Source organism: Propithecus coquereli, unplaced genomic scaffold (genome assembly GCF_000956105.1).
Source record: "Propithecus coquereli isolate 6110/MARCELLA unplaced genomic scaffold, Pcoq_1.0 Scaffold168, whole genome shotgun sequence".
Lineage (NCBI taxonomy): Eukaryota > Metazoa > Chordata > Mammalia > Primates > Indriidae > Propithecus > Propithecus coquereli.
The window spans coordinates 1,530,133-1,540,038 of record NW_012141413.1 but is presented as its reverse complement, the minus strand read 5'-3'; the positions used below and the strand labels follow the sequence as shown (position 1 = coordinate 1,540,038).

The 9,906-nt window shown below is 38.6% G+C and overlaps 1 protein-coding gene and 1 pseudogene across 1 annotated transcript in view; one reads left to right on the top strand and one right to left on the bottom strand.

The window, feature by feature from the left end:
* Positions 1 to 9,906, top strand: part of IFT88 (intraflagellar transport 88) — a 344,136-nt gene that overhangs the window by 15,202 nt on the left and 319,028 nt on the right. The window lies entirely within an intron of this gene.
* Positions 3,113 to 4,120, bottom strand: LOC105808163 (annotated as a pseudogene).

Below are 9,906 nucleotides of genomic sequence, written 5' to 3'. Positions count from 1 at the left end.
TGGTCCTCAGGTGCCCAGAATTCGATTAATAGTCATCTTTACCACTTCTCAGCCTTTTGGCTAAGATCAAGTGTAATAATAATCTTTAGCTCATGAGACTCTCTTACCTTTGGTTTGTGCAAAGAGCTGTTTCTTTTATTTAGTTATTTACTTAGTTGTTTTCAATAACTTAGTCAGTACTTGCAAACCCATCATCCAATGGCTATTTCTTTATTTATTTTAGTTTTTTCATTTGACGGTAGGATCTTTAGGCTATATTTCTTGAAGAGTGCTAATATTTATGCCTATCTAGGGTGGTTATTTTGATGAGATTGTAACATAGACTTTTGAGTCGGTGATTTTCAAGGACTTCAAACTAGGCAAATAACATAATGTTCTATTAGGGTAGTGGAAGAAAGAGCTGATGCCTCTAATTTCTAGCAAAGTACTTTTAATTCTGAAAAGACACTTCCTTGATGTTTATACTGCTGTTTAAAGGGTATATTTTCATGGACAAAGTCTTCATGTACTAAACAAATGGAAAAAAAGGTGATTTGAAACTTTAAAATGTTAGATGCTTACTATTTACAGCTAATATTTAAAAATTCCATGAAATCTTGCAGGGATAATTTATGATGATGATCATTTTTTTACTAGGAATATAATTTAGTATAAGTTAATGACTTAAATTGTAATTTTGCATATAGAGCTCTTCCTATACAAATTGTTCCCTGATATACTTTAAGGTTTAAGATATTTCCAAATGAAGTTTTTTAATTTTGAAAAAATGTTTATTTATTAATTTTTTTTAGAGATGAGGGCCTCATTCTGTCACCCAGGCTGGAGTGCAGTGGTGTGATCAGAACTTATTGCAGCCTCGAACTCCTGGGCTCAAGCAATCCTCCTGCTCAAGTTGGGATTACTGGTAAGAGCCATCACACCCAGCTCTCCACATGATGTTTAACATATATTTACAAAGAGAATTTAGTCCACTATCTGGCTGATTTCTTTTATCAGTGGCATTAATAACACATAGTTATTCTTTGTAGATCTTCCAGAGATTGATGGATGGCAGATACTACTTAAAATTAAATAGAATACATAGAAAATTAAGATGAAATTTTAGAGGACCACTCTTCATGTTGTAATGTTCTATTTCATTTGAAATGCAAGATACTTCTTTTGTTGACTTAATTTCCTAATTGGTTGGGTATCTTGATATAAATAGCTAACTTTGTTATAGGGTTTTAATCTCTAGAAAGCTTATAGGTGAAAGCGACCTAAAGTGGTCATTATATGCCTTTTTGCAATATTTTGTTCCTTAGGTTCTTTTCAACTTGGCCAGTGAATATTCAGCTAATGAAATGTGTGCTGAAGCACTAAACCTATATCAAGTTATAGTGAAAAATAAGATGTTTAGCAATGCAGGTAGGTATATATAATCAGTTTTTCCAACAGACATATTTCTTTTATAGTGTTAATTTACATCTCCTCACTTTATGCTTCCTTATAATGAAATGATGTGTGCCCTAAGCAAATTTGTATTTATGATCAGGGTGTCCTGCTTAATGATACTATGTATGTGAAAATCTATACAAATGCAAATGAAGAAATATAGTTGGTATGAAGTATATTACCTTATAGGAAACAAAAAATGTATTCTATTATCACAAGTAGAATGAGCCAATGGCAACCTCATAGAACATGCTTTCCCTAATATAAACTTATCCCAAAGAAACTATAGTTTATATTTAGCATTTACATTGTATAATGTTTGGTAGCAGTATTAACGTTTATCAGGATAACATTCCTTTAATATTGTATTAAAATTTAGTGTGTGGCATTATTGAGTCTAATTTTAAAAGTCTTAAATTTTTTAAGTCCTGTGTTTTTCTTAGACGAATACACCTCCAGTTTTATAATGTAGATCAATTATTTTCTAGCCATATTTTCAGGAACCTATCTGTCTTTAACTTCCATTTCTTCAGGGAAGATTAGTGTGAAAATAATGTAACTATCTTACAGTTAGAATTTTAGGTAGTGCTTGAAGCTTCATAACTTGAGAAAAGCTTCAGAGAATATGAATTAAAATAATCTAAATTAGAAAAAGTGAAAAAAATAGAATATTATACATTCATTAAATATTTTTTTAATTGTGAAGATTAAAAGTGACTATGGGAAATATTTACTTAAAGCAAAGAAATTATTCCAAAGCCATTACATTCCACTGAATGGCATTAGATCAAATTCCAGGTATCAATCTGCTCATGAATTGATGGGCATTTGGGTTGATTCCACATCTTTGCAATTGTGAATTGTTCTGAAATAAACATTCAAGTGCAGGTTTCTTTTTGATAAAATGACTTCTTTGAAGTGCATTAACAAAATGTGGTGTGTGTATACCATGGAATACTACTCAGCCATAAAAAAGAATGAATTAATGCCTTTTGCAGCAATTTGGATGGAACTGGAGACCATTATCCTCAGTGAAGTATCTAAAGAATGGAAAAACAAACACCACACGTTCTTGCTATTATAATAAATTCGAACTAACCAATGAGCACACGTGTGCATAGAGGGAAGTAAAACTCAGTGGAAAGCAAGCAGGAGGGAAGGGGGAAGGAGGAGATGGGTGAAAAGTTATCTAATGGGTATGATGAACACTATCTGGATGATGGGCACACATAACCCTGATGCAAGCATTGTAAAAACAACCCATATAACCAAAAATATTTGTACCCCTTAAATATTTTGAAATAAAAAAAAGTTCACTTTAGGATAATAGGCATAGCATGATTCCATTTTTTGTAAGGAAAATTAAATTTAAATGATTTATAATTGTATAGGAAAAAATTTGTATGGATACATACCACATTCATTAATAACTAGCTCTGTGGGACTTTAAGTTTTATAATATGAATATATTATTTTTGCAAGTTATAAAAATCACTATGACTTTGGAAATGTATATGTAGGAAAAAGAAATGTTTTTTATTTGGGAAAAAAAAAATTCCAGGTGTCCTAAAGAAATGAGGTAAGTTTATACCATGATAACTGTAAAATTTAAGAATTGTTTTTCTGAAACAAAATAACTCTTCTGATCTGTTTTCAGTGGGGCAAACTGGTCTTGGAAGACAGTTCCTTTGGCCATTGGACAGGTTTGTAACCAACCTGGGGGTGAAAATTCTCTGCATAAGATCTTCAGAGTTCTGAGGGAAGCCCAGTGCAGATGAGACACAACTTCTTGGATTCGGGAAGGCTCTTCTTGGCTGTCAGTCCATGGTGGGCAGGTGGATGGCGACACAGCAGAATCCCAGATTGGAAGCAGAGCTGTCAGGTGTGTTCCAGCTTGGAGCAGCACAGCGATACTTATGGCACGGAGTTTCTGCGGCACATGGAGGGTCCACCTTTCCTCACCCGGTCTTTCCCAGAATGGGGGCCTTTAGGGTCGAATGTTTCTTTAGGACGAATGGTCCACCAGTCTGAAGTCCACTCCCATGCATTTCCCACCGTGATGGATGAGCCATAGCTATTGGAAGGAAAGGTGTCAATGGGCGCAGTTCCTCAGAAGCCATCCTCTGCAGTGTTGGTCATCAGAAACTCACCCTGCCAAATGTTGGCACAGTGTTGGCCTTTCGGCTGCAGTTTGCTGCCTCAAGGGAAAAGTCTATTTCTTAGGCCTCCTCGACAGCTATGTTCCCACTCAACCTCCATGGGCAACTGCTTTCCTGCCCACGTGCAGTAGGCAACTGCCTTGTTCCAGGAGATGTGGAGAACTGGATGGTCCAGTCTGTATAGACCAGTAGAATCGGGCCCTTCCAATTAGCGCCTTTCACAGGTAACCACCAGGGAGCACCTGCAACTGTCTGTTGGATATCAGTCTTCACTTGCTCACTTAACATGCCTTCAAAGACAAAGGAGTCTCCAAACTTCTTAGCCTCTGTCAGATAGCCAGTTGAGTTCACAAACTTCTCAAGTTCAGCATCACTGACTTCACAGGCATCCATGTAAAAGGCATCAATAGCAACTCTCCTCACCAGTGCTTCCCCATTCTCCTTTACCTGAGGATAATCTGTGCCCATCATAGGGCGGGGATGGGGACCATCTTGGTGGGTGTGAGCAGCCGCTCTCCGGGGACCAGGCCTGGACGTTCGGGTAATGCGGGTGGGCAGCCTGCATTGCCAGGAGCCCCAGGCCACAGTGCAGGAGCCCATGGAGAACTGACTGGTCCCCGCCTCCTCCCTCCATGCCATCCACACAGCAGCAAGAGCAGAGGCATCCAAAAAAAAAAAGCCTCCTGCATTTATTAATTACAATTCTCCTGTAAAGAAGAGCTTTGCTTTCTTTCTGATTTATTTATATAGGTATTCATTCAGTTATTTATTTATATTGCTATGTATGGACTCATGGATATTTATTTTATCCTACGAGATTATAATCCAACACCATCATTTATTTTATTGCTCAAATTGTTCCAGCTTTGGCCATTGGGAACTCCTTTAGGTTGACTCCTGCGTGCTTTTGACATGCCCCGTCATTGTGAGGCTGTTGGTAGTGGTGCTTTGAGTCCTTTATTTGCTGACACCACAAGATTTTCAGGCTGAAGTAGATTTTCTTTGCTCCAGGCCTAGAATCAACCACTTCTCCAAGGAACCCTGGGACCTATGACCTTTTGCTAGAAATCTCTTATGTTCCTTCCACCAGCTCATGTTACATCTTACACAATTTAGACTTGAACACTTTACACATTTTCTCAGAAATATACTGTAAAGGTAGGTGGAGTTTGTACTTGCTGAGTTTGTTCTAGTCGTTGAATATCGCCTGTGGTTGATCCCAGTGCTCCTCTGAACACTCTATGTGTGAGGATGGTCCAGGTACGAGGGGGCAGGAAGATGAGAAAGGATGAAAGTGGGTTTGAGCATAGATACCGGTGTAGATATAGACAGAGGTGATATGGATGCAGATGAAGATATGGATAGGGAGGCTGGGGAAATCCCTGGATGGAATTCACATATACATAGCTGAATTCTTTTTGTTTCACCAGTATGCAAACCACTATGCAAAAAGACACAAAAGTTTTAACAGCAAGTCAGAATTTTTGAAGTTTAATTTTTTTCTGGCTCTTCCCTACTCTGCCTATAAGGAAGGTGCTCTTTGTGACTTCAGCTTCTCTTCTCTCTCTGTCCTTCTCCAATTGCCTGTGGCAGTTGTCTGGGCTGGTTTGTGGGGTCATGGCAAGCCTGCTTCCTGTTGATTCTCACACACTCATTGGGTGTGTATTATTATATGCCCTGTGTTAGGGATGAATAAAATTAAACATATGGATATTAAATGAAAACAGAACTAAGTTCACAGTGCAAATTAAAAGGAAGACTGGAAACAAAAGCTAAAATTCTAGATTCTCATTTTTTGTGTAAATAATAGGATTTTACAAAACAACTTAGACAAACTATTCCAAATAGATGTGCGTGAGTCATGATTTAAATACCTGAAGTAAGTCCAATGTTCTAGCCCAGGATTAAGTACATTCAAGGATAACAAGTGCACATTTCCTGGGTTGCATCGTGACTGCAAGTTTGTTTTTCTGCTCTATAAATAATCATTCCATATCTTTTTATTTGTAATTTTCTACAAGTGACACCACCCTTTCTTCTATGCACTTGTCCCTGTGTGTGTATGTGTGGCATGGGTATGTATGTGTGTGTGGGAGAGAGAGCGGAAGAAGGGAGAGAGAGAGAGAGGGAGAGATGACATGCTTGTTTCTTACTTTTACAGGAAATTTAATACATGTCAGCAGAAATCTAGACTGAGACTGACTCACTTGGCAGGAAGAACAAGTTCACCATGCCAGAGTAAACAGAATGGGGTGAGATCTCAAGAAGAAGGAAGGAGTGGGAAGGCATTTTATAATTTAAGATATGAATAGAGGTGTTTTATTAAAATTATTTCCAATCTCCTAGTCATGCTAAATTTTTATCCTAAACTACACAGAACTTTTTTGAAACTGTCTAGAAAATTTCCTTCTCCCTTCTGATCCCCACAATCATTTAGCCATTAAGTCGAACCTATTCTACCTCCTCCACATCTTGTGTGTTTATTTTCTCCTTTCCAGCCCCGTAGATACTCACCTGATTTTATCTGGACTGTTGCTATAGACTTATTTCCATTCTCGACTGCCTCTCAATTATTCATTCCTGAAAACCCATCCGAAGCATCTTCTCCTACTCGGTAAGAGCTAGCCATTTCTCTCTTTGTGCCACCACTGCACCTTGTTTTAACCCATTCTATGATTCTGCCCCAGATATATTCTAATTGATGGTTTATATACTTTTGACCCTTATGTGACTGAGGCTGTGAGCCTCTTGAGGAATGGAGATTGTATCATCCTTATTTTTGTACCCCCAATGCCTAACGGTATTGGGAAAACTAAGTGCTTGATACATTCTTGGTCAGTGAATGAAAAAATGAACAAATGAATGGGTAAATAAATGAAGGAGTTCACTCAGTTCACAGACAAAATATTAATGCGTGAACTATTTATTGTCAATCCCAGGAAACATTTCTCCCTGAAGCCAACAATTTGTAACATGGAAGATTATCTCCTTTAAAATGACATCTTACAAGCTGCAGTTTCTCTTCTGTAACTAAATCATTTTCTCAAAATATCCAAAGTTATTTTTCCTTTTTGAGAGTATTTGTTATTATTATGCCTCATATCTCCATCTAGCGAAGCAAATTGGTAATAACAGCAATTAAGATACCTCTATATGAATATAAGAAACAGAGTTGTGAAAAATTATTTATAAAAAATTAACCTTCCTTCTTAAAAGTTCAGAAACCTTCAGTTGTAACTAAATCATTTTCTCAAAATATCCAAAGTTATTTTTCCTTTTCGAGAGTTTTTGTTATTATTATGCCTCATATCTCCATCTAGCGAAGCAGTTGTGTTACTAGAAAATATATGGGTATATAAAAAACATAATTAGCTTGTCTTTCACCACTTTTAAATCAAAGAGCCATTGATACTTGTTAACACAGATGTTATTTGGATATTTTATAGAATAACATTTTTGTAAACTATGTAAACAATTCCAGCAATTTAACTTAAATATTTATGGAGTGGTTTTTACTGATCATCATGTGCTTCAAGGTAAATATTTCAGCATGCTACCCATTTTTATAAAGCTTAAATATGACAAAATTATATATTTTTAGGTCTGTCTATATCAACATCTTTCTCTCATTCCCTCCCCCCTCCCTCCCCCACTTTTCTTTCTTTCTCCCATAAAGAAAAGCACAGGAATTATGAACATAATCTTTAGAAGAGAGTTGTCACCCGTGTGGTGAGGCAAAGGAACTGGTCTCCAGTAGTCGGGTGGTTTTATCAGGATTAGAGAGGTTTTCATTCTGTGTGAAGTCATAGATTTAAGGATGCTACTTTATTGTTATGCTTCATAACTTAGAGGCACATCCTACTTTTGAAAATATGTCCTACAGAAACAAAGTGCCAATATTTAATGATATTTGTAAAAAAACAAAAAGGGAAACAAAGTAAATGAATATAATCACTACATAAACTCCACATATGTTCTACTTACATACTCTAAGTGTGATATATATTGGTTTTTTAATAAAGGGCAAATCTAGTGATAATACTATGAGCATTATACGATATGCTTCAATAAAAATGATTTATGTTTTAAAACTATTTTTTTAAAACTTTAAGCAATGTTATAACTTTAAACATACTTTAAACATAACTTTAAACATCAGTATAAATAAATACATATGCATACGTATAATAAGGTATATTATCTGATAGAAGAATATGAGTGGAGAAAGTTAAATGAATTATGCTTTCATATGGGGATTTAAGAGAGTTAAAGTTTAAAATCATTTTAGCTATATAAGAACACAATGTTCTTATATTTTCTTCAGCCTATAACTTTAGTGTGAGAATTAGTAGTTGTCCCCCCAACAATACTTTATATAAAGAATGAGTATCCCAAACCCAGTGTGAATATTCCTATTCATCAGTATTTTGGATTTTTTCTGTATTAATAGATAATACAAATACCAAAACAATACTAGCATTATGTGTCCAATATTTGCAGCCAGAAGGATAGTTGCATGATTCAGCAAATTACAAAAGAAAATCAATTGTATTTCTATATACTAGCAAAAAACAATTGAGAAATGAAGAGTACCATTTGCAATAGCATCAAATACATAGACCTATTTATAAAAATAGGCAAACCTATATAAATGGGGAAATATGCCATGTTTATGGATTGGAAGACTCAAGTTTGGTGGTCTCCCCAAATTGATCCATAGATTGAACACAATCCCAATAAAAATTCCAGCAAAGTACTTTTGTAGATTCTAAAATTAATATGGAAATGCTAAAGACCAAGAATGGCCAAACCAATCTCAGAAAAGAAAAAAAAAGGCTGGAGGATTATATTACTTACGACTTAGTATAGAGCTAGAGTAATTAAGACAATGTGGTATTGGCATAATAATAGATGAAGATGCCGGGGGAACAGCATACAGTCTGGAAAGATACCGACATACATGTAGTCAGTTATTTTTGAAATGATGCTAAGGTAATTTGACACGGGGAAAAGTGCCCCTCTGGGAGACTTTCCTTGTCCCTTCCTTCCTTCCTTCCTTCCAGCAGTTTTCACACTGTGTGACTTCCGGTTTGGTGATCTGTCTTCCCTGAGGGCAGGGACCCTATCTGTCCCCAGCTGAGCATGCCACTGACGCTCCATGACCCTTTGCGAGAAGGAAAGAGCCACTGAGATGTCTGGGAGGAGGCCCCGCCCAGCGCACCCTGGGGGCGGGGCCAACGCCAGGGGCGGGGCCCGACGGGAGCCCTCCTCAGGCGCCATGGTGGCTGTTTCTGCAGACTTCACCTGAGGAAACGGAATTTCACCTGCTCAGACGGAGACATAACGTCTCAGATGTGGATCAGGCGGGATTTCTGGATGTCCGAGGGACCTTTCAGCCTGCGCGGCATGAGAGGCTTTCCCGCTGCCCTGTCGTTCCTGCGAGGGCCCGCAAGGCCCAGGAGCGGCCTGGGACCCTCGCCGGCTCTGATGCCACGGGCCTCAGAGGGTGCCCGGAGGCCTGCGCGGGAACTGAGCCCCCAGGGTGTTGGAACTCCCGGCTGGAAGGAACTCCACGGTGACAGCGATAATGAGATAGTAATAATACTGACTACTGTTCATTGAACCTCCACTAGGTACTGGCTGTCAGGGCTTGGGCGAGCGACACAACCCAAGGCCCAGATTTCATCTATTTCGTGGAGATCTATTAATATCTACCTAATAGATTCGTGATGAGACGTAGAATGAACGAGAAAGGCACGTTAGTGCCAGAATTGGGGATTTGGCCTGTGACTCCGCTGCAGTTGCCACAGGGCTTCTGTGAACAGTTTTATCCATCCTGAGAGCCCCAGTGCCTTGGAAATTCAGGACGGTAAGTCCTCAAGGTGACAGACCCTGCTCCTCCCTCAGACTGAGGGCTTAGTATCCCAAACTCTCTCTGCAGGACCCATATCCAGAATGCGGAGGGGACACGTAGTCCTGCTGAGACTTGCTTCCAGAGGAGCTGAAGCCAGCCGTAAAATCCCCTGCTGCCTTTGGTAGGGCAAGCAGGAAAAGCATGTGGGAACCTAGGTTAAAGGTCAGAGACAAGCCTGCCACTGAGGGGCAGATGCAGGATCACTTGCCATGTCATGTAGACTCCAGGAGTGCATGTGCTGAGGCCAGGGTGACACCTCCAGCAGACGGGACTGGAGGGCAAGCTGTGTACTACTGCAGAAAATCGGAGGTCACGGCCTTGAAAAACTCAGGTATTGATACATTCTGCATTTGAGGGCCTACCGTGTGTCAGACACAGTGTTAGATAGGAATGGTAGCT